Source organism: Odocoileus virginianus, chromosome 6, assembly GCF_023699985.2.
Source record: "Odocoileus virginianus isolate 20LAN1187 ecotype Illinois chromosome 6, Ovbor_1.2, whole genome shotgun sequence".
Lineage (NCBI taxonomy): Eukaryota > Metazoa > Chordata > Mammalia > Artiodactyla > Cervidae > Odocoileus > Odocoileus virginianus.
Window position 1 is genome coordinate 52303849 of NC_069679.1, and position 16818 is coordinate 52320666.

Below are 16818 nucleotides of genomic sequence, written 5' to 3' on the forward strand. Positions count from 1 at the left end.
AGAAAACTACAGAAGAAAATCATCAAACCAAAATGAAAAACAAAAAGAACAGAAAAAACTAGAGAAACAACTGGAAAAGAAGTAATAAAATGTCAATAAGTAATTCTAACAACACAAGAGATGACTCTCCACACAGATATTACCAGTTGGTCAATACCAAAATCAGATTTATTATATTCTTTGCAGCCAAAGAAGGAGAAGCTCTAGTTCTATACAGTCAGCAAAAAACAAGACCTGGAGCTGACTATGGCTCAGATCATCAGCTCTTTATTGCAAAATTCAGACTTAAATTGAAGAAAGTAGGGAAAACCAATAGGCCATTCAGGTATGACCTAAGTCAAATCCATTATGATTATACAGTGATGAATAGATTCAAGGCATTAACTCTGATAGAATGACTGAAGAACTAAGGATGGAGATTCATAATGTTGTACAGGAGGTGGTGACCAAAACCAGTCTCAAGAAAAAGAAATGCAAGAAAATAGAGTGGTTGTCTGAGGAGGCCTTACAAATAGCTAAGAAAAGTAGAGAAGTGAAAGTCAAAGGAGAAAGGGAAAGATATACCCATCAGAATGCAGAATACTAAAGAATAGCAAGGAGAGATAAAAAAGCTTTCTAAAGTGAACAATGCCAAGAAATAGAGGAAAAAATGGAATGTGAAAGGCTAGAGATTCCTTCAAGAAAATTGGAGATATCAAGGGAACATTTCATGCAAAGAAGGGCACAATAAAGGACAGAAACAGCGAGGATCTAATAGAAGCAGAAGAGATTAAGAAGAGGTAGCAAGAATACACAGAAGAACTGTACGAAAAAGGTCTTAATGACTCAGATAACCATGATGGTGTAATCACTCACCTAGAGCCAGACATCCTGGAGTGTGAAGTCAAGTAGGCCTTAGAAAGTATTATTAGGAACAAAGCTTGTGGAGGTAATGGAATTCCAGCTGAGCTATTTCAAATCCTAAAAGATGCTATTAAAGTGCCACATGCAACATTCCAGGAAAACTGAAAAACTCAGCACTGGCCACAGGACTGGAAAAGGTCAGTTTTCATTCTAATTGCAAAGAAGGGCAATGTCAAAGAATGCTCAAATTGCAGTACTATTACACTCATTTCACATGCTAGCAAGATTATGCTCAAAATCCTTCAAGCTAGTCTTTAGCAGTACATGAACAAAGAAGTTTCAGATGTTCAAGCTGGATTTAGAAAAGACAGAGGAACCAGAGATCAAATTGCCAACATCCACTGGATCATAGAAAAAGCAAGGGAATTAAAAAAAAAAAAAACACTTCTGCATCATTGACTATGTTAAAGCATTTGTGTAGATCACAACACACTGTGGAAAACTTTGAAAGAGATGAAACTACCAACCCATCTCACCTGCCTCCTGTGAAACCTGTATGCAGAACAAGAAGCAACAGTTAGAACCTGTCATGCAACAACAGACTGGTTAAACACTGGGAAAGGAGTAGGGCAAGGCAGTATATTGTCACCTTGCTTAATTAACTTGTGTGCAGAGTATATCATGCAAAATGCCAGGCTGGATGACTCCAAGCAGGAATCAAGACTGTCAGGATAAATATCAATAACCTCAGATATGCAGATGATACCACCCTTATGGCAGAAAGCAAAGAGGAACTAAGAACCTTTTGGTGAAAGTGAAAGAGGAGAGTCAAAAAACTGGCTTAAAACTCAACATTCAAAATATGAAGAGCATGACATCTAGCCCCATCTCTTCATGGCAAATAGATGGCAAAAAGAGGAAACACTGATAGATTTTATTTTGGGGGCTCCAAAATCACTGTGGATGGTGACTGCAGCCATGAAATTAAAGGATTTTTGCTCCTTGGAAGAAAAGCTATGACAAACCTGGACAGAATATTAAAAGGCAGAGGCATCACTTTGCTGACAAAGTTCCGTCTAGTCAAAGCTATGGCTTTTCCAGTAGTCATGTATGGATGTGAGAGTTGGACTCTAAAGAAAGCTGAATGCCGAAGAATTGATGCTTTTGAACTGTGGTATTGGAGAAGATTCTTGAAGAGTCCCTTGGACAGCAAGGCAATCAAACCAGTAAATCCTAAAGGAAATCAACCCTGAATATTCATTGGAAGGACTGATGCTAAAGCTCCAATACTTTGGCCACCTGATGCAAAGAGTTGACTCACTGGAAAAGACCCTGGTGTTGGGAAAGACTGAGGGCAGGAGGAGAAGGGGACGACATACGATGAGATGGTTGGATGTTATCACTGACTTGATGGATATGAGTTTGAGCAAACTCCAGGAGATTGTGAAGGACAGGGAAGCCTGGCGTGCTGCAGGTCATGGGGTCACAAAGTGTCAGACACAGTTTAGCAACTGAACAATGTATCTTTCACTGATTACTTTAAATCTCAATGGACTGAATGTCCAGTCAAACACATAGCATGGTTGATTGGAGAAAATAAGGCCCTTTAATGTGCTGCCTATAGGATAGTTACTTCAGGGCAAAGCAATGGAAAGATATCTAGTGGCTTGGATTAGAAGAATTAACATTATTAAAATGTTCATACTATCCAAAACAATCTACAGATTTAATGTAATCCCTATCAAAATCCTTAACAACATTTTTCACAGAACTAGGACAAATAATCCCAAAATTCATATGGAAACAGAAAAGACCCCACATAGCCATACAAATCTTGAGTAAAAGACCAAACTTGCAGGTATCACCCTCCCTGATTTCAAACTATATTGAAAGACACAGTAAGCAAAACAGTATAATACTGGCAGAAGAACAGACATATAGATAAATGGAACAGAATAGAGAGCCCATAAATAAACACATGTACCTATGATCAAATAATCCATGATAAAGTAGGCAAGAATATACAATGGAGAAAAGACAGTTTCTTCAAAAAATAGTGTTGGAAAAACTGGGCAGCCACATGTGAAACTGTTAGATTAGGACGTTTCCTCACACCATACGCAGGAATAAACTCAAAATATTTTAAAGACCTGAAGCCATAAAACTGTAGGAAACAATACACTGTTCATGGGAATGTAAACTGGTGCAGCCACTATGGAAAATAGTATGAAGTTTCCTCAAAAAAGTAAAAATAAAACTATATATGATTTAGCAATTCCACTCCCAATGTATATCTTGAAAAATTTAAAACATTAATTTAAAAAGATACAAGCACCACAATGTTAATAGCAACACTATTTACAGTAGCCAAGTGATAGAAATAACCCAAGTGCTCATCAACAGATAATTGGATTAATAAAGTGTGGTATAGATACACAATGAAATATTACTCAGCCACAATAATTTTGCCATATGGAACAATGTTAATAGACAATGTGAATAGACAACAATGTTAAGAGAGAATAGTATGCTTAACAAGTTGTCAGACAAAGACAAATAGTATATGATGTCAATTAATATGTGGTATATAAAAAAATGATACAAATGAATATACATATATGTAAAACAGAAACATATTCACAGATACAGAGAACAAGTTTGTGGTTACCAAAGGGTAGAGGAACAAATTAGGGATATGGAACTGACAGATATTAATATAAACAGATATGCATAAAACAAGTTAGCAATAGGGGTATATTATATGGCACAGGAGATTATAGCCAATACCTTATAATGGAGTACAATCTACAAAAATACTGAATCACTATGCTGTACATCTAAAACTAATAAAAAATTGTAATTCAACTATATTTCAATAGTAAAAATACTAACAAGCTCCCTGTATACCATAGTGGAGGAGAGAAGACATCATTATTGAACTGAACTCTTTAGTGTCAATAGAGATGACAGAATTCCACAATAGCAGAGTCCAAATGGTGACACATACTAATCAGAGGAACAGTGGTGATAATTATCAAATGGTCAACATGAATGGAATGGCAACCCATTGATGGCCTTGATTCACTGAATTCCTCATTGTAGCTAAGAGACCATAGTATCTATATGAGGTAAATATATAAGAAGATAATAAAATTCATTATTATGGATTTTTTAAAAAGATTTTTAAGATAGAAAGCAGAAGACTGCTGTCAGTGCTTTGATGTAAAATCACAAACCCTTGCTCAGTTTCCTGATTTGAGCTGTTTCTCAGAGTCCATCTATTGAAGTACAGGTCAGGAAAGACCCTACAGTCCTACTGCAAGTATGTACAAGTATACCCCCAGCACTTCCTTCTAAAGGTCTATGTTAATTCAGGTAGCTTATATACTGGAGAAAGAGGAATACACAGAGCTTTAGTGGGCTAATGAATACAGGATCTGAGATGACAGGAATACCAAAGGTGCAAAAATGCCAACTTTGCCCCCATTAGGGTGTTACAGAATGGAGATCATGAGTCCTATAGACCCAATACATATAAGTATCTCACAGAGGGTCCATGAGGTCTGCGGTCTGTTCTGTGTTCATTTCACTAGTCCTTGAATGGAATAAACTTAGCAGCTAAAAAAACTCTCATCTTCATGTTCCAACCTGTGGAGTAAGAGCTTTTATAATAGAAAAGGCAAAATTGAAGCAATTGAAACTATACTCCCCTAGCCAAGATACTAAATTGTAAGTGATATCATAACCCAGCTGGAACTTCAGAGAATTGAAGATTTAAAGGATAAGGGACAATTGTTTCCAACCTATTTCTGTTTAATTCACTAGTATGGCCCTGCAAAAAACCAGATGGATATGGCAGATGGTGATAGGCTGCAGTAAACTTAACAAATGGTAGCCCCAATCATAGATGCTGCGCTAAAGATCATATCTTTGCTAGAGCAGATGAACACAGCCTCTGATTTGTAGTAGCTATTGATTTCTTTAATGTGTTCATTTCAATACTCATCAGAAAGGAGAATCAAAAAAACAGTTTGCACTCACCTGGGATAGATGGCCAAACATTTTCACCGTCTTGCTATATGGTTCTGCTAGCCCTCCTCCTATCTGCCATAATACAGTACAGCACCTAGGTCATCTCAGTATCCTGGAGGCCACTACACTAGTCCATTATATTGACATGTTAAAATTAGACCTACTGATCATGAAAGTGGCGTGTGTTCTAGGTGGCCTGGTAAGACATGTGTATGTAAGAAGGTAGGAGGTAATTCTCAAGGGTGAGGGAGGTTGTTGAAGATTTTAGAGATCCTGTGGCAGTCATGAATGTACCATTCAGATCTCCCCCCACCCTTTTCTTTTTTTAATGTGGACAATTTTTTAAGTCTTTATTGAGTTTGTTACTGTATTGCTTCTCTTAATGTTTTGTTTGTGTTTGGCTGTGAGCATATGGGATCTTGGCTCCCCAACCAGGGATCAAACTCCCTGCACTAGAAAGCAAAGTCTTGAGCTGTGGACCACCAGGGAGGCCCTTAGATCTCCTTTAAGAGAACTGGCTGCAGGGAGCATAGCTGCCTGAGAATCTCAGCTTGCCACCACTGGGAACCACCACTACTATTGTGCAGTACCTTGTTTCCTTGTTTCAGTTCCTAGTCAGTAATTGAACACTGTGGACATGTAAATGCTGACCCATTTCTGTGATATGTGGGCTGACTGCACTAATGGGTAATTTTGACCCATTACTTATATAAGTATTGACTGGTTCAGTCACTAAGTCATGTCCAACTCTTGCCACCCCATGGACTCCTCTGTCCATGGGATTCTCCAGGCAAGAATACTGGAGTAGGTTGCCATTTCCTTCTCCAGGGGATCTTCCTGACCCAGGAATCGAACCTGGGTCTCCTGCACTGCAGGCAGATTTTTCCTCAACTGAGCTGTGAGGGAAGCCCATGACTGATATAAGCCTGACCACAGTTTTCTTAGAACTGTGTTCAGTCTGTTTTCCTTCCAGTCCTCCTTAATTTCCCTTCTCTTATCACAGATGTCAGACTTGCATCATGTTCAGAAGCTCCGCACTGCCCACTCCAGCTTATTCCCCTTAACCTTCCACTAGTTCCCTCCCTCCCATAAATCTCTTGCACACCTAATCCAGTCTCAGAGTTTGCTTCTAGTTGGACCTTAGTTAACACAAGGTCCAAAGATCTGGAGCATACAGAACATCCTCTTCAATAAAAAAGGACAACTTATTGCAACTTGTACACTAAAAAAGAAGCATACATTTTGTAGAACTCTTGAGTATATACCACCCATGGAAATGATCTTCCAAACCCTATCAAATGAAGTAGAAGGCTCCCAGTCTTGAGTGGAGCCCCAAGCAAGCATTGAGGGTCCATCCACCAGAGTTATTTATTATAAGCTGAGTGTTGTCAAGTCCACTGCCTTAAGATTGATTTAGAGCAAAAACAATCTTTACTGTATGATAACAACAGGACATTTGGAGTCCCAAGGGAACAACTTAGTTACACAAAGATGTAACCCAAGCCCCACTGTTGCACAGTGGGCTGATCTTCCATCAGCTCACACTTATGGTCTCATTGAAGTTTCCTTATGGCCAGCTGACATACAAAGAAAAAACCTAGACAAATTACAGATGGTTGGGCACTATATATCAGTCCTAGTTTAAACTTGACAACTGCCATACTGCAGTTTCATTCAAAACTGTTTCTTCAAAACAGTTGTGAAGGGAAATGCTTATGGGCAGAAACTCAAGTACTGGCCTTGTTTTTCACTTTATGTGAAGGGGTAAGTTGTAAGAGCTAAGGACTCTTGGATAGAACCAAGACAGAAAGTTCTTGGGTAGAGAAACTACATGGACTTTTGGGCAGAAAATAAAAATGGTCAGGGTCTAGAAAGAAAAAGATTAGAAGATCAGAGACAAGGAATTCCAGGGAAGAAGGATGTGAAAGGACCAAAAGGAATAAGCAAGGAGTGTGAGGATTTCTTTGGTTAATTGCTGCCAGATAATGCAGAGGAGGCACTGAAAAACCAGGTAAAAAGAGTGACCCACCAAGTAAAGGTCAGTCAACCTCTGTCTTTGGCTACCTAGCCCAGTGCTAGTACAATGGGATGATAAATGAAATAGTTAAGGTGGTAAGGATAAAGTTTGTACATGGACTCCCTCTCATCAAGGCTAACACAGATATTATCACTGTTGAATATCCAAATTGTAAGCAGTAAAACGTATGCAGAACTCTCAAAATGCCATCTTTTAAGGAGATCAAGTTATCCACATGATTGGAAGGTTGATTACATCTGAACCTTTCAACTCCGGGGACTGCAGTAATCTATTATAATTGGAATATGTATATGTTGTGGTTGAGTTTGTATTCCCGGGTCACAGCATTTCTGTCAGTACCAACTATCTGAGGGCTCACATAGTTCTAATTTATTAACAAGGAATCTTATACAAGATAGTTTCAGAAAAAGGACCCATTTTTATATCAAAGGAGATGGAACAATAAGTACATTATGAAAGATGGGTGTGTACCATATCACCAGGAAGCTGCAGGCCTGACAAAATTTTACAGTGGCTCTTTTAATACTAAGTTAAAGTACTAGCCTGGGGATAACACTCTGCAAGTTTAGAGGGTTATCCTTTAAACTGTGATAGCTATGATAAACCAATTGCCTTTTTATTTTCTGAGTATCAAATATAACCAGAAACCATAGGCTATAAATAGGATTAATCTTCCTTACCATAAACCTATGTGATCCAGTTGTCAAATTTGTCATTTCCATACTCATAACTTTAGGCTCTGCTAGATTAGAGGTCCTGGTTCCCACGGGTACTACTAGGGTGATTGTTGTTCAGTCAGTCATGTCTGACCCTTTGCACCCCATGGACTGCAGCACACCAGGATTCCCTGTCCTTCACCATCTCGCGGAGCTTGCTCAAACTCATGCCCACTGAGTCAGTGATGCCGCCCAACCATCTCATCCTCTATCGTCCCCTTCTCCTCCTGCCTTCAATCTTTTGCAGCATCAGAGTCTTTTCTAATGATTCAGCTCTTTGCATCAGGTGGTGAAAGTATTGGCCCTTCAGTGAAGCATCACTAGGGTTATAGTAAGTATTTAATTGAATCTGATCAATGTGAGCTCCAGTGAACCAACAGGCAAAAATAAAGAAAAAAGTTCCTATACTGGCTAAAAAAAATACAGCCGGTGAATATAAATGAGGAGCTGAGATTGCTGCTTTATATTGGAACAGTATTATGTCTGGAATGCTTAGGTCCTCTGGTGTACCCCTTGTACCTTGCATGTTTGGTGATAATAGTAAATGGGCATGATAAGGATGAGGTAAGCAGAGGTTCAGACCTTGAGGGGCTAAAGATCTGTTTCCCTTCACTGGACAAGAAATCTATAATAGTAGAAAGTCTGGATAAGGGTGAGGAAAGGGGATATATGAATATTAATTTCATCCTTGGGATTGACTAAACAAGAATGACTACTCTATCTCACTGAGCTGTTTTAGGATTTTTGTTTTGAGGTGGTGAAAGGCTGATACCTTTAAGAACCAGAGATAGGATATGGGGAACTTAAACTGGGGCCTAAGGAGCTCTGAATGAAACACACAATGAAAAGTAATGTTGGAGCCCTCCTCATACAATTGTTCCTACCCCCGAGGACACTTGCAAACTTGTTGGACAATTTCTATACCTACCAGCAACGGCCTACCTCAGACACCTGCATCTGTAAGTCTGAGATCTTTTTTTTTCTCACTGGTAGACACAGGCAAAACACAAATTCCCGAGAGGTAATACCTACTGCAGCTCTAAAGATGGCCCCAAATTCTTTGACACTCCTCACACCAAGAGGTAGGGTCTCTTCCTCCTCCCTTGCATCTGGGCTGGCTTTGGTGACTTGATTGAAGTAGAAGTGATCCTGCATGCTTTCTGAGGCTAGGTAAGAATTTAACATGCAGATTCTACCTTTTTTTTTCTTCTTATTTTGGGGGCCTGATATAAGAAATATAAGAAAGCTAACTTCCTTTAGGATATGAGGAAGCCATATAAAGAGACCACCGGAAGATGGTCTAATTGCTAGCCTTTGATTCATCCCAGAGCAAGTGCTAGATATGATGGAAGAAGCCTCCAGATGTTTCTGGTCCCTTCTATTTGAGTCACTCTCAACCATTTGAGTCTTCTTAGTGAAGTCTCCAGGAATTGTGGAGCAGAGACAAGCCATCTCCAAATTTGTCCCATTCAAGTTCCTGCCCATAGAATCCATGAACATGATAAAACATTTTGGTTTTTTGTTTGTTTGTTTTTCAATGCACCTATTCTTAGGGTGGTTTGTTACTAGCAATCAACAACCATTACCTGGCCCTAGGATCAACCGTCAACCAATGAGAGATAGGAGGTGTCAATACATACACAGCTTCTTTATCCTTTAAATGTTAAAGTGTTCCACAGAGTGTCTCAGGAATTTCCCAGCAGGACTGAGTCCTCCTTGTCCAAAGAGGCAATCAGTTTATGAACATACTCTTTATTTGCCTTCATCTATTTCCTTCTTTACTTTCTCAGTCTCTGACTCTGCTTCCCCAAGATTCATCTCTCAAATAAACTGCTTGCACCCAAATCCTTGTCTCAGGGTCTGCTCTTACAGAAATTCAAACCAAGAGTGGATCCATCTTTGTTTTGCTGGTTTCTGTACAGACTATATCTGTCCTCCATGTTATTTATTGAAAACTCATTCTCTCCCCTCTGATGAGTAGTACCACTTCAGTTACAGATCAATTGTCTGCTTATAATTATTTTTTCGGGGTTGATTCTTCTATTTCATTGATGTATTTATCCCTGCACCAATATCAACATTCCTATCTGTTAGGCCAGTCATCTCATTTCTCTTCTCTTATTCAGGAAAAGAAGTGAATATTTGTGTCTAGATATAGATTTTATAATATGTTTGTGAGTTTAAACACAATACATATTGGAGTTTTCATTCGAAAGATATTCTAGTGCTCAATTTGTGAATAATTGGTACCTTATGATACTGGATGTATTAGTTAGCAATATATTGTTGTGTAACAAATTACCCAAAGTGTAGTAGCTTAAAACAACAGTTACAGTTGTATATTAGTTCTCATAATTTTTGTGAGTCCAAAATTTATTGGGAAGCAGCTTTGCTGAGCAGTTCTGCCTCAGGGTCTCTCATGAGTTTCTACTGTAAGTCATCTGAAGACTTGACTGAGGCTGAAGGATATGCTTCCAAGATGGCTTCCTCACCTAGATGTTGGCTAGAGGCCTCAGTTTCTCATTATGTGGGGTAGCCTCAGTGCCTTCATGACATGACAGCTAGTTCCCTCAGAGTTATCAAGAGAAAGAGAGTAAACAGGAAGCTGTGCTGACTTTTCTGACTTAGTCACACACAATCACTTCTACTATATTCTGTTTCTTAAAAGCAAGTCACTAAATCCAGTCTACACTGGAGGATTAGAATTAATTTCTGTCTTTTAAAGGGAAAAGTATAAAATATTTGTGCAGATGTTTTAAAATCCTCCCATTGTATCCTATCAATCGAGGAACATAATATATATTATGTATATATATTATATATATAGTATATATATATTTTGTATATATACATTTCAATAAGGATTTGCCATTTCTCCTTGAAATCTTCAAAAAAATTTATTTTGTTTATTCTGAACTGCATTAAATGAGTTGATGTGGTTTTTGTTGTTTTGTTTTTTAGCAAATTGTGCCTTTCAAAGATTGCTATTTTATATTTCTGACTGTGCTATAGAAATGAAAAAACTTATTTTTGCATATCAAACATGACAACAACCTTGCTACATTCATTGGTGTATTTTCTGAGTATATAATCATTCATTTGTGTATTAATCAAGGTCACAGTAGGAAGTTGATGGCACCCTAAAACTGGGTTATTTAGGAGAATTGAACAATATAGCAACTATTTACAAAGTGGAAAGAATTTATTTAGGGAAAGCAAAATTTTATGATGCAAAAACCACAGCTAATAACCTATGGAGTGATTACCATCGCCTTGCCTGAAGGGGCAAAGTAGGGCAGTGGTTACCTGAACCTCAAGGAATAAATGTATGGAAGGGCAACCTGGTGAGATTCATGGTGTTTATTAGAGGGACAAAGAGACGAAACCAGGGAAACATATACCCCAGCCTTTATTTCCTCTTATCTTCCAATATTCTATTGATGTATCTTATTGGCTGAATTCAAGTAAAGGCCAGAAAATAAAGGGGTTCAGGGGTTTTCATGGCAGCATCTGCAGGCAGCTCTACATCTGGACCCAGTTCACAAGCAGGTGTCAGACCAACTGCCTCCTCATAAGTAAGAGAATGGTATTCTCTGTCCATGGGGTGAGCAGAGGGCTTGAACGCAATTCATTCAGGTCAATGACCTGGCATAGACTAGAATGAAGTAGGTGGAATGAAGAACCAAAGGGGAAAATGAAAGGCATTTAGCACAATCTGCAAAATCAATATCAGCTTTATTTCTTCTTTCCTAACCCTTGTTCCTTTTGATATTGTTTGTTAATATGTGTAAATTTTGATGGGAGAAAAAATGTCATACAAAATGAAAAAATATATACATATCTGGTAAAAAAAACTTCCCAAACATAATGCCTGTAAGTCAACAGGATCTGACACCTTGTGCCCTTAGGTACTAGGAGAACTAGCAAGTAAATCTACAGGACCCTAGAAATATATTGAATTGTATAAGGATTTATATGGAAGTTAACCCAGGAAGTTAAGAACGGGTTAATTTAATGTTAAAACTTGGAAAGAGACTAATACAATTCATCACACAATGCCCAATCCCCTAGGAGACTGAAAGATCACATATTGTGATCATTTGGCTGTGTGATAATTAAATCATGCCACTAACAATTGGGTTTGCTTTTTTGAGAGATTTGCAGATCACATTGAAAATGGAAAAGTTATAGATGTTTTCTGTTAAATTTTAGCCTCATGAGATATCATCATAGGAGGGTTTGAAATATTAATATATAGTCCTCATTCCAGTACTCTTCGCTGGTAAAATAGTTGGTCTGTCTCTGGGGTACCTAAACCTGAGACTGAAGAGGAGTAGCATCACAAGGTGGTCTACCAGGATCAAGGTGAATCATTATTCTTCTCAAATACTTGGAAAGGTCTTTAAAAAATATGTCCATCAAATTTCCAAGTATTCTTTAATTAAGAGACACTCAGATTCTGAAAGACTTAGACAATATTAATCTTGGGAAAAATTATTTTGAAATACCTGTAATCCAATAGCTGCAGATGGAAAATTGGTTGGTTGGGCCTAAAAAATATATATACAAGCACAGCACATGGGAAAATGATGAGGTGCAAGAATAGAAGTTCCAAGGCCTCAACTTCTTTCTCTCCGAAGCACAGTGAGAGTACTCCCGAAGGTGTGCGATGCATTATAGATGCATGAGACACTCTTTCAGGAGAATCCAGATTAAAAAGGAACGGAAAATTATTGAGAGGATAACATATGGAAATAGTACCAGAAAAGTCTATAGAAAACTTTAAAGAGAATATAAGCAGGCTTTATAGGAAATACCACAGGGAATCAGTACAGAGAACTGGACAGATATGCGGGCTCTAGAGTTCTTCTGTCCTAGTTCAAATCACATTTCCATCACCCACTGCTGTTTCTCCTCAGAGGGGCTACTTAATTTTTCAAAGCTTCCATTTCTTTGGTTGTAAGATGATAGTAACAATTTTATGCATGGAATGGCACTGTTATAAGAAGATAAATGGGATAATAACTGTAAAGAACTTAGGACATTACCTGGCATCTGGACAGTGCTAGAGGGACTCCTCCAGTGAGAGGAAGGCTATGAAGACAGAACTTCATAGTTCTGTCTGTGGCCAGAGGCTGAGGAACAGGCAGAACAAGGAAACTTAAACTCCATATTAAAGACAGAAGCTAGAAATCTGTGACTTCAGGGAGCCTTCTAAGTATACCCCTTTGATACACATTATACCAAAAAAGAAGTGGATTAAGAGAGTTCAACTGGGAAGATATGGCCAATTCACAGTGGAAACCAATAATATCACTAGTAATAATAGAGCTCCACTCATCCATAGAAGGAATAATTTGATAAACTTCTTAGGCAGATGGGTTGGGGTAAAGACTTCATTCACCCCCAGATACACACAAAGGGCATGCCCAAGAAACCACAGATGGTGGATAGTCACTCACCTGCCACCAAAAGGATGAGATTAGCAGGTCTACTAATCCACCAAGCTGATACTTCCCTGAAGGGACTGTGCCTACTTACGGTTGTGCAGTGCTCAGTCATGTTTGACTTTTTCTACCCCATGGACGGCAGCCTGCCAAGTCTCCTCTGTCCGTGGGGATTCTCCAGACAAGAACACTGGAGTGGGTTGTCATGCCCTCCTCCAGGGGATCGGCCCAAATCAGGGATTGAACTGGGGTCTCCTGCATCGCACACGGATTCTTTACCAACTGAGCTACCAAGGAAGTACTTAGGGTTAGGGTAAGCAAAAGTGCTCAAGATGATAGAGAGGAGAAAGACTAAGATCAACCAAGAGCATCATCCTTTCCCCTATTTCCTCACAAAGCACTTGGCCTCTTTAAAAAAAAAAAAAAAAAAAAAAAAACTTTAATTTTATATTGAGGTATAACAAATTAACAAACAATGTTGTGACAGTTTCAGGGAAACAGTGAAGGGACCCAACCATAAATATACATGTATCCTTTCTGCCCCAAATTTCCTTCCCATCCAGTTTGCTACACAACATTGAGCAGAGTTCCTTGTGTTATATAGTAGGTCCTTGTATCTCAATAAATGCTGTTCAAAATAGCAAAGAATATTTGCTTGATAAAATTCCAAATTATTACACTTTCCAGGATGTTCCTATGTTTTGACCTGGCCCTGACCATATAGTAAATTTTCCTGAGGCTGGCTGTCACTTTGTCCTATTACCTAAATCCCCTGCTACTTCTGTGCTTGTTTATCCTTTATGAACTCAATATTTTAGAGGAAGAGAAGGTAGGAGTTGAGACACAGGAAATTTAAAAAAAAAAATACTTAAAATGTTCCTCTCTTAACAAATTTAGTGAGAGTGGAGAAAGAAATAAATCAAGTCTTTGGAAGCTCTATGTCTTAATTTGGCATGTCCAGGCTCTATTTTCCTAGCAGTAGAATCCTATTATACACTTGCTCCCTGAGTGGTCAAGATCCAGAGGCTGAAAGAGTGTCTTCATGGTTAAATTTTTATTTTTCAGCTCTCTAAGTTGCAGTGTCTGACTAAAGAAGTAATGGTCTTCCAGATACTATTCAAACCCAAAACTAGGATGAAATCCTTCAGGAATATGCAACTGTTTCAACAAGGTGACATTACAGGAGCGAGGGGAGGCCTCTTGGATCTGTTTAAGGAACAGAGGCTCAGAGACTGTTTGCGTTTGAGCTTTATTTCTATTCCCTCATATTAGGCACTCCTCTAATTTGGCACTTTTTGATTAGTGGGAATAAACTTATGTCCATGTTTATCATCAACTACTCAAAGTAAAGGCTCAGTTCCATAAAAATAAAATCCAAAAACAAACCTCCTAATGGATACATTAAGCATTTTTACATTACTAAAGCATCTTAATAGCACCACCCCAAAGTAGTATGTCTATTATTACTAGAAAATCAAAAATTCTCATAAAGCTTCTAAACTTTGACTTTTTTATCTATACAATTGAAATGCTGGACCACACACAAAAAATTTTTTTCCCCAAACTCCATTTTGCCACGTACCAAAGTTCCTTTATGTGCCTCAGTTACCACTGCATGGAAAATCTCCCAGAGCACTTCACTTGAAGTTTTACTTGTATCAGTTTTCACATGTTATGATTAAGATTGCATTTAATAATGTACTCCACTGTTTAAGTTTGAATTAGACTGGAAAATCCCTAAGGTTCCTTACAGTTTTCATATTCTTTAACTTTACTAATTGGGGATTATTTAACCAGCAAACAGAAAGCTAAGGTGTGGCTTGATTCATATCTTCACTACCATGAGCAATTCTATGAAAGGAAAGCTTATTGGCCTTTTTCAATGTCCACAGGGCAGCAACATGAAAGAAACAGGCTTAGATTAAAAGAGGAATGTTTAGTTTAAATTTAAGGCAAAGATTTTTAACCATTATAATGATGAACAAGGAAGATGGAGTGGGTAATCATCAGCCTCAGAGAACTGGGAATGTTTTCTTCAGCTGTAGAGTCAATTAACCTTGACTCCATGATGAGAGAAGTCAATAACTTTTAAGAAGCTGGTAGGGGAGAAAGATATTTCTTATTTGATGCAAAGATCAATCTAAAACCTAACTGCAGAGGCAGCTCACATTAGTGATCTTTCTGTGCAGCTAATTAAGGCTGCCTGGATGCAAAGAACTTGAGCACAGTTACTCCCTGTATAAAACAGGTATACGTGGTGGTTCTCAACCTTGGCTGAAAATCAGAATCACCTAGGGAATTTTAAAAACTATGGATGTCTGGGCTCCAACCCTGGTAACTTGTTTGTGGGAAGAAGGTTGCAAACCAGGGATGAACAGGTATACATCGAAGGAGAGAGCTTACAGTTTGATTGACTTTACTGTTTTGTTTTGGCTTTTTTGTTTTGCTTTGTTTCGCTTTGTTTTAGGGAAAAAGCAAGAAATAAGCTGGGAGTCTAGTTGCAGAGAACAATGTTGATAGCTTTGACATGGAGTGTCTATGTGCTAGAAGGAAAATTCAACTAGCATGGAATTAGTGGAAGGTTAGTGATAGTCACTCAGTTGTGTCCAACTCTTTGCAACCCCTGGACTGTAGCCCACCAGGCTTTGCTGTCCATGGAATTCTCAAAGCAACCATACTGGAGTGGGTAGCCATTCCCATCTCCAGGGGATCTTCCTGATCCAGGGATCAAACATGGGTCTCCCGCATGGCAGGCAGAGTCTTTACCATCTGAGCCGCCAGGGAAGCCTGTCATCTAGAGGAAGGTTGGGGAAGGTTATTGGGGAAAATGTTGGGAAATTATAGGAAAGAACATTAAAGAAATGGAGAAGAGTTCTTAGGATAATAAGTCTATGGTGAAGAAGCTACTTTGTTAGAGGGTGGCAAGGACAACAAGAATTTTGAGAGAGGGAACATGAGAGGTGACAAGCAGCTTCACCATGGAAGGGACCAGGCATTGGATGTTAAGTGACAGCACAGGTGAAGCTGGAGTAACAACTTCAGTCTCGCCTTGCCTGGCTCTGAAGCGAGCGAAAGGAGTAAAAGTTGTTGGAAAACAGGGTGCTGACCAGAGTGATGCAGTTGGCCTCAAGTGAGGGAGAATCCACAACCTTAAAAAAGCAGTGAGTTTGTTAACAAAGCCAGGAATTGGTTAAAGAGGAAAACACAGGAAATGTCTTCTCAGGAATCAAGAATCTGCTGCTGAGGAAATAACTAAGGAAAAACACCCAACTGTGTGAAGAGATCTTAAAACAGCTCATCTGGAGGTGCCAGCTGGCTCTGGACTCAAGAGAAGAAGCAGGTAGGTGATTTCAAACTCTTTAAAGTAACCACCCCAACCTTTCTGGCACCAGGGACCAGTTTTGTGGAAGACAATTTTACAATGGAGCAGGGGTTGGGAAGATGGTTTTGGGATGATTCAAGCACATTGCATTTATTGTGAAATTTATTTCTAATTTAATGCTGCCGCTGATCTGCCAGGAGGTACCAGATTTTGGCCCAGAGGATTGGGATCCCTGGGATAAAAAAATCCTAGCCCCGGTCCCTTCTCTAGTGCTGAAAATCATGTTTTAGAAGGTATTAAGCTTTTTTTTCTATATAGAGTTAACTTCTGTGGCTTCTGCTTGGGTTGCTATCGGGGAAAGTTCAGGTAGGTCCCACTAGGTGTTCCAACTCTATTTCTGCCTATCAGGTATAGTTTCAA